This window comes from Fundulus heteroclitus, unplaced genomic scaffold (assembly GCF_011125445.2).
Source record: "Fundulus heteroclitus isolate FHET01 unplaced genomic scaffold, MU-UCD_Fhet_4.1 scaffold_96, whole genome shotgun sequence".
In the NCBI taxonomy this organism is placed as follows: domain Eukaryota; kingdom Metazoa; phylum Chordata; class Actinopteri; order Cyprinodontiformes; family Fundulidae; genus Fundulus; species Fundulus heteroclitus.
Genome location: NW_023397428.1, coordinates 679,468 through 696,272, shown reverse-complemented (window position 1 = coordinate 696,272; position 16,805 = coordinate 679,468). Strand labels below are relative to the sequence as shown.

General features: G+C 39.1%; 1 protein-coding gene and 1 long non-coding RNA gene across 2 annotated transcripts in view; both read right to left on the bottom strand.

Moving 5' to 3' along the window:
* The window catches only part of LOC118562529, a 61,172-nt gene extending 54,943 nt beyond the window's left edge, over nt 1-6,229 (bottom strand). Inside the window, exon 1 of the long non-coding RNA XR_004930649.1 lies at nt 6,143-6,229. This is a non-coding gene — a long non-coding RNA (uncharacterized LOC118562529). The remainder of the gene's footprint in view (nt 1-6,142) is intronic.
* LOC118556148 overlaps nt 1-16,805 on the bottom strand; it is a 158,230-nt gene that overhangs the window by 57,618 nt on the left and 83,807 nt on the right. The gene's annotated exons all lie outside the window — the stretch shown is intronic.

Genomic DNA, 16,805 nt, shown 5'->3' with positions numbered 1-16,805 from the left:
GCAGCTGATCCAGTGGTTCAGGTCAAACTTTTTAGCCTCAGCTGAAGCTTCATGACTGTTCTTGAAGACAGGATCAGGCCTCTCCAAGCTTCTTTTCCTCGTTTGGTAAATAATCTTCAGTAACTGATAGCAGGCTGCTTCACCTTTTTTAGTGACTGAACACAGTATTGCTCTGGTTCTATCATAGTCATCTTTCTCTGCCTTTATTTTGCTGACCTCTTCATCATGGAGGACTCCTTGCTTATACAAGTTCTCAAGAATTATGGAGAGATTCCTTAATCCTCCAACAAGATGAACTCTGGCATTCCTCAGATACTCCAAGGAAGACTGTGATGTACAAGCCATAACTCCATATGTCTGTTTTCAGACAAACCTGAATTCACTGATCTGAAAGACAAAACAACAGTTTAAAGAGTAGTTTTGGAAGACAACACACATGAACACAGGCCAATATATTGAAGACTGAATGTCGTTATAGACTTGTGCACCTTTGAATGCTACAAGAACAACTGAGTGAACCCTTCTTATGGTACATCCCACCAAGTAAAAGCAACATTTCTTATCTTCTGAGATCATGGATAACTTCAGTCACAGCAAGTCTTTGAAAAAGTGAAGAGCCCAACAGAGCAGCGGTGTCATAAAAGTTATTTTTACATTATTTTGAAAAATGTGCCCTGTGATGGACTTTAAATCTTATTTCAAGGACAGTGGCTGTTTCTCTGAAGTTCAGAGACCTGTAACCTCTTCTTTAAGAAGCTTTTCCCCCTCCCACCCGCTACCTGTATTAATGAACGTGTTACCTGTATAAAAGACACTTGGACACCCGCCCTTAAAAGGTTACATATTGCAAACGCAAGGTAATTAACACAGGCTGTAAGGTAACAGACATAAGGTGATTCATGCATTAATTTCTTCTATGCATTTACCCAGCGCTTAAATGGGTTCATAGTCTTCTGGTGACATTGTGATATAGAACTGTGGGTTGTCTGTATAATTATAGTAAAATGTGGACTTAAAACAGAGACTGGTGCAAATGCCTATTACGCGATTCTGGTTGAGTGTCAGGAGCAAATTTCCCCATGTGTTCGCCAATGCCATGAGAGTCCTGATCCCCTACACCTACACTTACCTATGTAAATAAGGGTTTATGCTCTCACCATGAATAAAAACCATATACCGGTCCAGAATATACCCCTGGTATTTGCATTATACCCCCGGTATATGCGGGAATGCATTTTAAGATTTTCTGATTACAAGATCAGCATTATTTCCTACTGTATCATGTGGCCTCTTTCTGCAATAGCAGACGCGTAATGTTAAGATGCTGGAAATAAAGTTACAGTGCAACTTACTCGTGAACTGGGTCCCTCAGAGGCACTTCTTCATCTTCTTCAACTTCCAAATCCAAGCTGCTGTCTGAAGATTCTTCGACTTCTCCATCACTTGTCCGCCAAATTTCCTCCAAAGCTTCCCAAACAGTTATTTTCTTCTTCTGTGCCATTATTATATTTGATGATGATAAGAGAAAAGAAACAACACAAAAAAGATTCACAACCAAATGTAGCAATCTGCGCTTGGGGCCCACTGATCTCCATTTATTTATTTATTTTCACTCCCCTAGGGTCAGGTGTTGAAATATTTTGCATATTTTATACATATATACATATACATATATATATACATACATATACATATACATACATATATATATATATATATATATATATATATATATATATATATATATATATATATATATATATATATATATATTAGTGCTGTCAAACGATTAAAAATTTTAATCGCGATTAATCACATAATGTCGATAGTTAACTTGAGATTAATCGCAATTAATCGCATATTTTATCCTTTTATTTCTGAAAGTGTAATAGCCTGTTTGGGCATTTTAATGTGCAATTTTGCAATAAATGACACTAATAAAATACATGCTAGTACAAAAAATATTTTTATTTTGTTATTTTCAAGCACTTTTCAGAATTGGAATGAAAACATCCTGGTGCCAAATGTTAAACTCTGGACTATAATGGCTGAATGACTAATCATGACGCCCTGATGTTTACACAATGTGTAAACAAATGTGTAAATAAATACCTGTTTTCATGCCGATATATTTTTTTTGCCTCTTAAACAAAGCTAGACATGGTATTATGCCTAAACATATAAATTAATAAAAATTGTACATTTCAATAAAGTCATAAGTTTGTTTTGTTCGTTCATTCTCTCTCTCTCTCTCTCTCTCTCTCTCTCTCTCTCTCTCTCTCTCATCTAATTCTGAGCTTTCACACCAACAACAATAATTTCTTTGAATATTTTTGCTTGCTGTTTCTATCCATATTCATAGAGTTTAAGCCTGGAAAAAGGTTTTAAATTTCCAGCTCATTCCAGTCTTACACTTTGCATGCAACTGGGCAGGAGCTTAATACCCTGAATGAGACTGTTTAGCAACTGTTTAGTAACTCCAGGTCCTTCGTTTGGCAACGTGATTCAGCCTTAGTTTGTCAAATACAGAGAAAACAAATTAATAAGCATTAAAGTACGGTTTATGAGTTGGGTTTCTGCAATTTTATCAACGTGTAAAAGCTCATCTTCAGAACCAATCTGTGCTTAAAATGGTGATCTGCACCAAGTAATCTACTTTCAGCAGTTATCACAGGTTATTGCACCGTAAACTGCAGAAAATACAGGCAGAGTTGCTCTGTCTGCCTTTACTACCGTCGGCTCCTATGGCGGAGGGATAGTTCAGCTGGATACAGAGTGTGGGCAGTGCAGGCAGGTCTCTTAATAACTGCTGTTTCGTCGCTTATTTTAGAGCCCAAATAAGCGATTTCACTTTTAGAAACGTGCCCAAAAAAAAACGCAACCCGTGACTCATGAAATTTAGAAGCGCTTTTAGAAAAAAGAAGCCCAAAGTCGCATGTGTCCGAGGGTAAAAGAAACCCTTCGGGGCGGGTGTGTTTTGCTACAGTTTTCTAGCACTCTTGAAACTACGGAAAGCGCCGAGGGTAAAAGAAACACAGTCCGGAGAGCGCGGCGGGGGAAAAACATTAGGGAACGGTGTGTGTGTTTTAACGCGACGCGCGTTAACGGCGACAAAAAAATTGTCGGTGTTAAAATGGGTTTGCGTTAACGCCGTTAATAACGCATTTAACTGACAGCACTAATATATATATATATATATATATATATATATATATATATATATATATATATATATATACAAACACACACATCTTTATACATACACACACACACACACACACACACACACACACAGGGGTTGGACAATGAAACTGAAACACCTCTCATGTTCGCGTGTTAACCCGGATTGTATCCAAAAAACATAAAACCACGGCTGCCCAAATCACGGCAGAATTAAATGTGCACCTCAACTCTCCTGTTTCCAACAAAACTGTCCATCAGGAGCTCCACAGGGTCAATATACACGGCCGGGCTGCTATAGCCAAACCTTTGGTCACTCGTGCCAATGCCAAACGTCGGTTTCAATGGTGCAAGGAGCGCAAATCTTGGGCTGTGGACAATGTGAAACATGTATTGTTATCTGATGAGTCCACCTTTACTGTTTTCCCCACATCCGGGAGAGTTACGGTGTGGAGAAGCCCCAAAGAAGCGTACCACCCAGACTGTTGCATGTCCAGAGTGAAGCATGGGGGTGGATCAGTGATGGTTTGGGCTGCCATATCATGGCATTCCCTTGGCCCCATACTTGTGCTAGATGGGCGCGTCACTGCCAAGGACAACCGAACCATTCTGGAGGACCATGTGCATCCAATGGTTCAAACATTGTATCCTGAAGGAGGTGCCGTGTATCAGGATGACAATGCACCAATACACACAGCAAGACTGGTGAAAGATTGGTTTGATGAACATGAAAGTGAAGTTGAACATCTCCCATGGCCTGCACAGTCACCAGATCTAAATATTATTGAGCCACTTTGGGGTGTTTTGGAGGAGCGAGTCAGGAAACATTTTCCTCCACCAGCATTATGTCGTGACCTGGCCACTATCCTGCAAGAAGAATGGCTTAAAATCCCTCTGACCACTGTGCAGGACTTGTATATGTCATTCCCAAGACGAACTGACATTGTATTGGCCGTAAAAGGAGGTCCTACACTATACTAATAATTATTGTGGTCTAAAACCAGGTGTTTCAGTTTCATTGTCCAACCCCTGTAAATATATCTCAATAAACATAAATCAATATACACACATGTATATTGATTATAGTGATACTGTATGGATGAAACAATGGGTGCAGAATGTGAGAAGGGTGCAATGGGTGCATACATATTTGTATGTATAGTATATGCAAATTCTCAACTAGAACAGCAAATATGTATATATTACATCATTGAAGATATTTGTTGGTCATTCGTTTACTTTCAATATTGTTATTATTATTAATATTATTATTATAATGCAGAAATGGGTGTGTGCATACACACACTGTGTATGTAATGTATAGATATACATGTACACTTGAGTGTGTATTTTGCTAATTTATGTGATTTTCCAAGTGTAGAAACTGAAGCTCTGTGGAGTGCTAAAACTGAATCATTAATTTAGCTCTATTGTAAATCTATGTCAGCTGTTAAGGCTAATGCACAGACACAGCATAAAAGTATATGGCATTTGACATTTTAAAAGTCTTAAGCCCCCCCTAAATAAAAAAAATCATCATTGTTCGATGCTGTAGTGCACATATTCCCTAGTTACTGGAGGAAAATAGGGAGTACCAATATGGCGGCTGGTGGCCTCACAGCGATGTGTACCAACGACAGCCAATCAGCAATCCAGTGAATAAATATAGATCAGTGTTGGGGCCGCGCGTAAACAATCTGAGTTCAATGCATCCATTCTACAGATTTCACGCACAGAGCATGTCTGTATTATGCACGGAAATTGTGTCACCGGAAATGATCAGACAATAACCCACGACCCCCCTGATGGAAAGGTAAGAGCCTCTAGTTTCCAACAAAAACAGCCATGAGGGGGCGGGAGAAAAAACGGCTGTGTGCTTTTGCATATTTCCTGCAGAATCCGACAGCCAGTCATGGCAGACATTTGGCAGGTAGACAGGTAGACATTTGAATCTCATTTTGTTTGTTTACACTACTGTAGAAATAGTATTTGTGAAAAAATTATTTTGCGATATGTTTTAGAAAGGCATGTGGGAGAAAAAAAACATCACCGTGTTTCACCCATATCTAAAAATAGCTCTAAATACGCACCTGTCTGCTTGATCCGAACTCGAAATCAAGTTAAATACTGTTTTTTAATTGAGCAAACCTGCATTATGATAGTTGTGCGATACTGCCGGTAGATGGTGCCATGTCTGTTTATATCTGGTCATCGACCCCAGCACTGGGGCTATATTTATTAAAAACATTATCAGGATGGATGCTTGGTGTATATAATTTTCTTTTATCATCATAAACATTTTGTGGTCTCTTTTATGAGCATATAACGTGGCCATATACCTTTTAAATGTGTCGTCAGATGACCAATTTCTTCTGCAGTTATCTAGAACAGGGAGTAGCACGATTTCCCCACTGACATAAATTAGCACTGACTACAAGCTTGCATATTTACATTGTGTTCATTAATAAGCGTGTCCCTTTTTAAACAAATGAATAAAATTACAAATCACCACACCCTCCCATAATTGTGTAACGCTCATATACAGTTAGACAAGTTACATTATATAGGCACATAAACAAATTCTAAGCACTAACGGAACCCCATATTTGTTTCCGGATGACTAATTCAAAGTCCGTTACTTTCTGTTTCCGTGTCCATCCAAAGATTCCCATTTGTCTCCTTTATTTTCTCTTTAAGGTTCAATGTTTCTCCTGTTGCAGGATCTCTAAACAATGAAAACCATCCAGTTTTTTTTTTATAACAACTATGCCTTCCTGAATTCTAGGAGCACTTTTCCTTTTTCAACCGGGATATCGACCCTCGTTCTGGGTAGTTTACTTTAAAGTCTGCCTACGTCTTTGTGACTTGTAGAAACAAAAGAACAAGCCTATTGTGTTTCTTCTTCAGAAGAGATAGAAACATTTTACCTGAAAATAATCATTAAAATCTTCTTAAATCCTACCTGTATGACCTCGTGTCTCACAGCTTTGTCGTTCGGTCCGACATTTCCTCATCGGAATGCTGAAACTCCGCCTGTACATGTATTATTTTCCATGTGATCCCTGTAGTATCCACTAGATGGCGGTATTGCACAAGAAACCCCACAAACAGACCCGATAGTAGGCCTATGCTTGATTGATTAACTCACGCAGGAAAAACGCACCTGTAACGAGCTGAATACCTGCAATTAAATGAGATGAACTGTGACGGTGTTAGGCTACTCCTTTATAAACAGACCACAGCAAAATGGTTCCTGTTAATCCCGTTTTGTTTTTGATTTAATCTGGATTTTTTTTTTCACATTGAAACGTTTCAATCGGTTGTTCAATGAGGTTGTACAATTATTTATAACATATGTAAAAAACGTCTAAGTATTGTTGTTGTTGTTATGTTATCAGTCACACGAGTGAAAGATTTAAAATGACGTATAATCTATTTTTTATGTCACCAAACCTGGTTTTTAGCAGGTTTTGTTTTGTTTTTTAAACCTTTCATTTCCACTTATAATCCTAAATGAAGAATCTACATGTGACGCAGAAATCGATCTACATGCAGTTTAAACTATACAACAGACCAAACATTAATTTACATGTAATATTAATGTCAAAGTTCAGATAGGAACACTTTGATACTTTGTCTTTATTTATCCATTTTTTTTTATTTATTACCAAGATCAGGAGGGAAAAAAATATCAAAAGATTTCAGCATTTTATTCTTGCATTTTCCGTCCAGGCAGTGAGACTTTTATAGTTTCCAGAAAAATATCTTGTCTGAATGATGTGAATCTCCTTATGATGTCTACAGCTTCATTAATGCGATGATCCACCAACAGGATCTGATCGCATCATAAAGTCGCTGTCTAAAGTTTTGCAACACATTGTGGTGAAAAAGTTAAATCCATCTGTACAGAACCTCCATTGTGTGGCGCAGCCAGGGTTGCGGCCTGCAGGGGGCGCCACATAAAGCTCCATCTGTATTAAAGCGCTGCACCATCAGCCGGTAACTCAGTCCTCCAGACACAGTCGCTCCTGCCGGCCTGCGCTATGGGCTGCCGGGCAGCTGCAGCCTGGCCTCTCCGCCTCCCTGCGCTCTCCACCCGGACACTGGCAGCGCTCCGGCCCGGAGCCTCCGCTGCGCTCTGGACCAGGAGGAACCTGAAGGTGCAGGCGGCCGGTGAGCAGGCGGGGAAGCTGAAGAGCGTCGCTGATCTGCCGGGGCCCAGCTGGTCCACCACTCTGTACTGGCTCTTTGTCAAAGGCTACGCTGACAGGGGCCACTTGCTGCAGGTAGGCCTGGCCCTGGCTCTCTGCGCGCTCTGATCCATCCAGTCCCAGAGTTTGGCAGGAAAGCGTCAACAGGAGTGACGTCATCAGCCGGAACAAAAAGCCTCTGATTGTTGGACCCAGCAGGTGGAAAGTTTGGCATCTAAACTGATCTGAGAGCAGCTTTCTGTATTTGGTTCCTGTCCTGATGTTATAGCAGGATAACATATTTTCTACTCTTTGTTTCTCTGATCACTGTTAAATATTAGTAATAAATATTATAAATATTAAAAATAAATATTTTAGAACAAATAGAACAACAGATTAATGTTTGTTTCTTTACCCAGAAGTTATCAAAACGGTGAAGCTGGGGTACATGTTGAACCGAAAGATTTTTATTAGATTCTCCCAAATTATCTCCAGAACATCAGATAATCAGAACATTGTTAAAATGATCCAAACTTCTTGGATTTTTATGACTAGTTACTCTCAAAGAAGCAGGATTTAGGCTGCAAACAGAGTAATTACATGTTAACGTCCACTGAAAGCACAGAACTGACACCAGAACCAAGCGATGATGCTAGCAGGCCTCATGAAGCCGATGAGAGAACATGAAGCCGGACTGATGAGCAGTGAGTGTAGACGGCCTCCAGGAAGAAGAGCTGGAGGAGACGCTCCTGCTGGGAACCATTGGACCACGTTGAATGAGTGAAGTGTGAGAAAACAGGTTTAATTCTCTGTAAAATAACTCTCATATCACTTATGCATTGACTTTTTCAGTTATTCTCTGTTGCCAACTCGCTTTTTTTCCACAGCAACAGCATCGTTTCATATGGTTAATATTCTCCATATGCCTTCATTAAAGATTTTTATTTTCACTCGTGGGAAATGTCACTTCCAGGCTTCTTATTTCCTTTGAATAAATTGAATAAAATTAAAAATAAGGCACATTTTCACAGAAAATGGGTTTGAATAGGGAATATATCTAATCAGTTGTTAAATCCAAACGGTTATTTCTTATCAAACACTTTTGTCACTTTTTCAGTTTCCTGGTCCAACCAAATAATACGCTGTTGGTTTATGATGCAATTCTCTGTGGTGCTTTGAAACTTCTGTCATTTCTACCTCAAAGTCAGGACCCTCTGCTCCATGCTTTGATCAAACTACCATTTATATTAATCACAACTCTATATTTATAAAGTTATACCTACTGATACAAAAAAGTCCCCGTCCTTTAAGTAGGATTTAAACCAGTGGAGAGCTGTACCAGAGAGGCCGACCCAGTTCTCCAGGCGTTCTAACAGGATGGAGTGATCAACAGTATCAAATGCTGCACTGAGGTCCAATAGAACCAGCACGGTGGTTCTTCCACAGTCTGTATTTATATGGATGTCATTAAACACCTTGATAAGGGCGGTCTCTGTACTGTGGTGAGCGCGGAAACCTGACTGGAAAACGTCAAAGCGGCTGGTCGTTGTTAAGAAGGTGTTAAATTGTTGAAAAACAGCTTTTTCAATAATCTTACTGATAAAGGGGAGGTTTGAGATGGGCCTGTAGTTCTGGAGTAGAAGTTTGTCTAAATTGTTCTTTTTCAGCAGTGGTTTGATAATTGCTGTTTTTAGGGACTGGGGGAAAACACCTGACAGAAGGGACGCGTTTATTATCTGAGTCAAATCAGACGCTATGACAGGTAAAACTTTCTTAAAGAAAGCTGTGGGTAGAACATCAAGGCAGCTGGAGGAGGAACTTAGCTGCTGAATGATCTGCTCTGAGCTTTTGTAGTTTATTTGGCTGAATTGGGACATTTTGTCAGAAGTAGTTCCAGCTGGATACAGCTTTGGTTCTTGTGTTGATATGGTAGTACAAAGTGATCCTCTAATTTTTAGGATTTTCTCAGTAAAGAAGTTAGCAAATTCATTGCAGGCCCTGGTGGAGTTCAGAAGCCACGGACACAGGAGGGTTTATTAACCTGTCGACTGTGGCAAATAAGACACGGGCATTATTAATGTTCTTGTTTATGATCTCAGAGAAAAAAAGATTCTATTGCATTTTTCAGTTGTAAGTTATATCTGTAAAGTCTCTCTTTATAGATGTCGTAGTGAACCTGCAGTCTATTCTTTCTCCACCTGCGTTCAGCTGTTCGACTCTCCCTTCTTTCACCTCTAACTGCCGGAGCATTTCTCCAAGGAGATTTTTTCTTCCCGGAAAAAACTTTATCTTTAACTGGAGCAACGCAGTTAATGATGTCTGACACTTTAGAATGAAAGTTGGAGTCGTCGGATGATTTATTTCAATATTCTGAGCTCTCACATCACTTTTGTAACATGAAAGAACGCTCTCAGTTCAGAACAATTTCTCTCTGCTGCTCTACATTTTTATGCAGTGTCAACTATTATTTTTTTAGAAGGATGGGTGAACAATGCTGGCAAAAAAGATGAACATATCAGTTATTTCAATAACTCACACCATACCATCATTAATCACACATGTTGAATAAAACTTGTGAAAGCAAAATCTGTTGTGCTGTTTTTGGCATTAAGACAATTGTTAATGGCAGACAGGACACTATAAAACGCTGCACTAGTGACGGCGAGGACAGGCGCTCCTGTAGACTACGAATGTATGACTCAGTGAGCCGCCCCTGTCTAATTGTGATTGGCTGGCATATTGCCTTCAGTTGTTGATGTGATTAGTTTAATTGTATGATGGGAAATCAAAGATATGAATAATAAGAAGTTGCCCCCCCAGGTAATAAACAAAACCCAACTTCCAGTCCAGGGCGGGCACAGCCCCTGATGCCCATGCCACCGGCTCTGATGTTTAGATGTAACTTATCATTAAATATATTTGTTTATGCTGGGAACACTGAGCATTACATTTATATTAAACTGAATGACCTCATCCGTTCACAAAGTAGAAGCCTCGTGTCATCCTTCCTGTATCCTGATACACCATCTTGTTTGCTGGCCACACCTAAAATGATTAGCCCTAAACAATAAGTTATTATGTTTAACCTTAACCAACTAAAGCATCGTTGGATATATTCAACATTTGGATTTAATGATGGGATGGTGTGAGTGATTGGCTTCACCCATCCTTCTAAAAAATTATTTGACACTGATTTTCTTGTAGGGGTATAATTTGTACCAACCTCACTTTATTTTAACTATATCATATGTAGGCTAAATTTATATTTTAAGTTAAAGTAAAGTGTCTTTATTTAAATAAAGAGGGCATGGCCCTGACAGTGTTGGGGGTAAACCTTTAAAAACATGCAAAGGAAGGAATGTGAGTGCCATGCAGCAAATTAAACCTAAAATATATGAAAGGAACATTAGAGCTGGAAGACTCGAACTTTGATAGAGAATAAATTATTGCATTGGTAGTTATTTTATTAATCTTGTGGGTCTCTGACTACGGAGCAGTGCAACACTAACATTTCTGAGAACGAGACATACCAAGGCTTTGAAAGATTTTCTGCTTCCATTTGCATAAAAACGAAGAGCAGTAGATAGAAAGTGTTCAGAACTCAGAGTCCCCTCGCTGTGTTATAAAAGCGATGTGTGGGCTGAAAATATCAAGATAAATGACAGCGGCAAAAGATGATGCTTGAAAATATATGAATCCAGAAAGGATAAGACAATTAATCGTGGTCTGATCAGCCTCTCCTGACAGAGATGTTATAGAGTATTTGGGCTCCAGCCTCTACAGGCTCCTCCAGAACAGGACAGGCCTTTTCAAACACTTCCTTGCGCAGATCTCAGCTAAAAAGTAGGAAAACCTCAGAGTTTTCCCAAACAACTCTGCTACTCAGCAAGGTTGTTTCACAGAGTAATTGTAATAATGTGACTCAGGCTTCTGGGCTTTCTGAAATGGAAAAGCCAGGTTATGCAGGAATTTACCCTAGAAATTACACTGGATATCCACTAACTGAGCTTTCTTAACCGGGGGAGCAGGGAGCTACAAGAAATAATGAAAGCCCTGGGAATACTGACAGAAAACAGAGCAGTTAAAACAATCTGAAGGCAACTGAACACATTAAATTAAACCTATAAGACCATTTCAATTCCATATCTGCGTAACAATATCTTACTTAACCACTGCATCACATATCAGCACTGTTATGGTGGTACATTTATTATTTCAGGGTTAATCTTCCCATCCTATGAGAAATATGAGTTGGGCACGGCCGTGTTTTTCACGGTTTAACTTTGCAGATGGGCCGTTGGAGATCATCCTCCGTGCTCTTTGGTTATTTTTAATGTAATAATAATAATAGTTAAATGTTGTTTTTTAATATATGTCAGTATTTTTTCACAGGTATGTGCTGACAAAAGGCATGATTAGCGACATAATTAAATATACCTTTTAAATTTTCCGTCCATCCATCCATTTTCCGAACTGCTTTATCCCTCATGGGGTCGCGGGGGTTATGAAATATAAAAATGTCATTGTCATGATAATAAACAGAGTGAAAATATTATGTGCATTTTTTAATTTTATTTATTTTGTGAACCCATAGGTGGGTCCAGACCTCCACTTTGGGAAACTTCTGCTGATTAAAATGCGATCATACAAACCAGCTGAGTAATCAAAAAACAACCCATCTCATTTCAAGCTGCGCTCCTTCATCCTGAACGATCTTCCTTGTTCTCGGTAATCTACGTTAAACTTTTTCTACTTCTTTGTGACTTGTAGAAAGAACAATAATAATCATAAACATTAAAATCTTTTTAAAATCTTACCGGCGCGACCGTATGCCTCACAGCTGCATCATCCGTCATTTCCTCGGTGAAATGTGGAAACTACACCTGGACTGTGTAATCTCTGCAGCATCCACTAGGTGGCGGTATTGCACCAGCAAACCAAAGGACTGACTCACCTGGAATGTTGCAGTTAAAGAAGTGGAGAACCACCCAACCCTGATCTGAATGTTGCTGCGTGACTATGTGTTATTTGGATTAATCTGAGAGATTAAATTTGGATTTGCACCAAATTAGGAGAGTTTTGGCCATGCGGTTGGAGCAGGACGCTTGCATTCAGGAAAGGCTTCAAGTTCCCCGGTTTGAATCCCACCGACTGCCCCTCTGGGTTCCTACTCAATGCCCTCAGACCCAGAATGCCCCCTGGACACCACACAGTGGGAGCATCCATTGGAAAACAAAATAATAATTATTATTGTTATTATGTTTTATTTATTGATTTTGCTGATGCCACTAAATGAGGTTAGGTGTATTCATAATTTTTTCCCATAAATTGCAGGTGTCTGATTGCATATTCTTCGTCTATGTGGTCTGATTTATTCTTTGCTTACCAGGGCAACTTCAGCTTCAGTTTAGGGTTTTCAGGATCAGGCAGCAGGTTCACTTCCTGCCTGGTTACTTCATCTATAAAACATTTCCTTGTTAGTTATTAAAATCTGAAAAGCACAGAGATGAGCTCAGAAGCCCAAATACTCACTAACCTGTCGGCTCACACTGGGCACTTATCTTGGTGTTGTCTTATAAACGCTAAAAAGGCTTTTTTAAGTGACAGGCCAACTTCTGCTGTTCCACTAACCCCACTTAGACTGAAACACTTTGATTTTTATGAGTTATTGACTGAAACAAGCAGTTTGGATAAATTATAAATCTAAATACCTGCTAGCAGTGAATCGAGATGCCAAGAAAAATAAAAGGAAAACATCAGGAAAATGTCTTCCTCTGGGAGCGCTGCTGCTTTATTCTGCTCTCATGGCTGACTATGAAGGTTTGGAGGTGGACATAAAACATCGCAGGTTGTTGGTCAGTGATGCAGTCAGCTTCTTTTGGTAAAGTTGATGTAAACTTTCCACAACAAGGGTCTAGCTAATGCTTTGTGATGGAGAAACTTTCTATTTCCTGCCTCTAAGAGTCATGTGCCGATGTAAAGAGGAATACTCAGACTGCTTTAAATGGATCATGGAGGGACAGATTAACCTCCTCGCTTTATTTTTATTTACCAGTTTCTTGAAATCCCAACAAAGTTTTTTTTCTCATTAACAAATTTCAAAATTAACTGTTTGCTCTGATTTCAGGTTAGTTGGGAGGTTTCCAGTGTGCAGCAGGACTTCATTACTTTTATTTTTTTCTGTTTTACGAGGAATCAGACCTGAAATGCTAAATGCATTTTTTTCTTAAAACTATCAGAACGTTTTTTTGTAGCAAATAATCTGTGTTTACAGTGTGGTCCAAACCTTGAGGAAAGAAGACAAGCAGCAAACAATAAGTTGCTTAGAACTTCAAAAACGAATTTAAGAGAATGATATCCAGCAGATTAACAGAATCTGTCAATAAATCTCACGTTTAAGGTTTTTGTCAGGTGTTCGCTGTGATTGGTTTTTATTTGAAGGGTTAGGACAGAAGAAAATGGCTCATAAACCTAAAGAACCATTTTTGTCAGAAACATAATTTCTTTTTTGTTAAAATTGGCTTTTTGTGATTGAGTTTAAAGTTTTTAGTCATTTATTAATATTAGCCATACACTGAATAGACATTAACTGTTGGAGCGGATATTAGATATAAACTGGTTGGTCATTTTGGATGTTTTATGATTTTTATGTTAACTAAATGTTCTTCTCAGAGCTGAGAAACAGTAGTTCAAGATCTTTTCTCTATTCATCTGTAGGTCTGTAGGTAGATCCATGCCTGGGACCAACACACACATTTCTAGTTTATTCCCCTGAATGTGTGCAGAAGCTGAGCCAGTTTCATGCCTAAGTCCAACCTTATGTACATGGTAGATAAATATGTTGTATTCTGATGATGATGATCTTTCTATGTAGAGTGCAAAACTTTACTTTGACTTCTGAGAACTAAAGTCTCTGACTCCTTTCCTCAAGCTGCCAACAGAAGAACTGGGAGGTGGACAAAGCTAGCAAATGACTTCAGAGCCTCACAGCTGATGAGGATCTGAAGCTCGGGTTCAGGGCGTGGTCTGTTAGTGTCAGCTGGAGATCAGCTGCTATCAGGATCAATGAAACGCTGATCTGAAATCAGCAAGGAGGAACTTTAACACTGCTGGGAGATCTTTACACATCCAATAAAGTGGAGGGCCTGAGATTTTGTTTATTTCAAAGCGAATAAAGTTTTAGGGAACTTTTTTTTCATCAAAACATTCTTGTGGTGCAATGCTGCAGAACAACTTTCTTCCCTCCCAGAGAACTGATGGATTTCCTGGTTCTAGGGTTTGTTACAGTCTTTATATTCTGTTGCTTTAAGAAGGACAAGTCAATTAAAATGTGGCTTCCTAATTATAAGACGAGTAAAACCAATGTTGAATAAAAAATGTGAAACAAATGTAAAACAAAGAGAGATACTATGTGGGAGTTGATGAGGTGGATCAAAATACTTTCTCAGGTTTTAGGCTACATTCCTCAGAGCTTTACTAGTTTTCTTCAAATTAACATCCAAATAAACCAAACTAATAAAATGACTCAGATTGACAACATTTTGACTTGGTAGGTTTTAGCATTTAACCAAAATTAATCCTGAAAATGGAAAAGTTACAGCTTTAGAAACAAGGAGTGACGTCTTTAGCTTCAGACACTGAGAAGGTTTATCACCGGAGAATCCAATTCAGTTTATAAAGGCATCTGTAGTTTGCAGGTCAAACACAGAGTCTGCTTTTAAATTGGAAATTATTCTTAATAGTTAAGAACTGCTCACCTGTGTGGCAACATTAGGGAAATTACCTGGGTTGCAACTTAAATTGCTGCACGTTCAACACTATAATCAGTTTATTTTATTCTAAAAAAATTAAATGTGTCATAAGGCAAATTTAACAACCAGTAATACAAAGTGTTTCTGTATCAGTTCACAAAAATAGTTTTATTAGCAGATGTTGGTTGGCATAAATTAGTGTGCAGAATTATTTAACCTACAGCATCTACATTAGATTAAAAAATGTATGTTAAATATTATTGTAAATATTTATTTACACAATCTGTCCTGTAACCATTTCAAGAGTGACTTAGGCTTAAGGTGAATGATAATAAATGCAGAAACCAACAGTTAGTGATTCATCACGTCCAGATGAAACAAATAATGAACAGATCTGCTGTAATGGAAAATCAGATGGAGGAACACAAACTCATCCTAAAAGTGAAGATGGAGCATTGTTTATTGGATCAACTTAGAAAAACCATCAACGGGTGATAAGAGCAAAAACTAAAGAGAAGTGGATCATTGTTAGCACTTTGTGAAGCTAGAGTTTAAAAGGGAAAAGCTCTAAAGCTCTTCAAATAAACCTAGAAAAAATGTTCCAAGAAGACCAAAAGTTGATGAAATCTAAGAAAACCTGATAAAAAGTTTCACTGTTTATTAGTCATGAGGTCAGACGCCTGACTTTATGTCATTGAACCATGAGGTCAGGCGTCTGGCTCCACGACCTCTGAGAAGTTTCAAGAGCCAAAACCAACCGACCCTGATGCTGCAGGAAGTTGTTGATGTGCAGGTGAACATGAGCACGATAAATGTGAAGGAGCCAGGTTAAAATGCTATGAGACGTGAGGCTGGTACACACGGCTAGAGAAATAAAAAAAGATCTCAGACAGTGTTTCATGATCTGGAAGAGCTTAAAGAACTGCAGAGAAACAAAGAAAGAAAGAAAGAAAGAAAGACGATCCAAACTTAAAATACAGGCCAGCCATGAGAGAAAAGAGGATAAAAAAGGACTGCAACCAAAAATCATGTACCGTTTAATCTTCTGTGTTCAATGCCTCTCCTGTCTAACCTGACTCTGCCAGATAGATTTGCTCCGCATATTCATCTGGAAACCTTCCGTTGAAGTAATTTTGGGAAGGCGCGAAAATACTGGTTAGCTGATTGGCCTATGTTGGTGATAGACGGGCCAGATAAACCAATCAGATCAACGAAGCATATGACAACAGCGACGACAAAAACACAACCACAAGCTCTTGCCGAAACCAGTCGGGAGAAGAGCAAAAACATCTTTTCCTCTGAGAAAAGCCTCCAGAGCAGTGTTTTGCTCTTCTTTGAGCAAAGAAATACTCTGTAATTCTGATAAAACTTGCTCGATAGCCACGCTAACGCTAGTTTCATCGGCTGAAGCCGCCATGTTCTTTAGACTGAACTGTCGCTCCCCGTTGCGTCACACCTCAACCCGCCTCAAAGCCAACGCTGATTGGACGTTCGTTTGGTGAACTGCTCCAAATTTTCTTTAACGGAAAGTAGCCAGACTGATCTGCGAGTGAAACCTTGAAAGCTCGCGAGATCAGGATGGTCTCACGAGGCTATCTCCTGTCAATGTTGAAGTGGTTGAATGGAAAATGACTGAAGCTTAAAGTTTCTATGCGCAGTTGCTCTCTGGCTCCATCTGACTGCA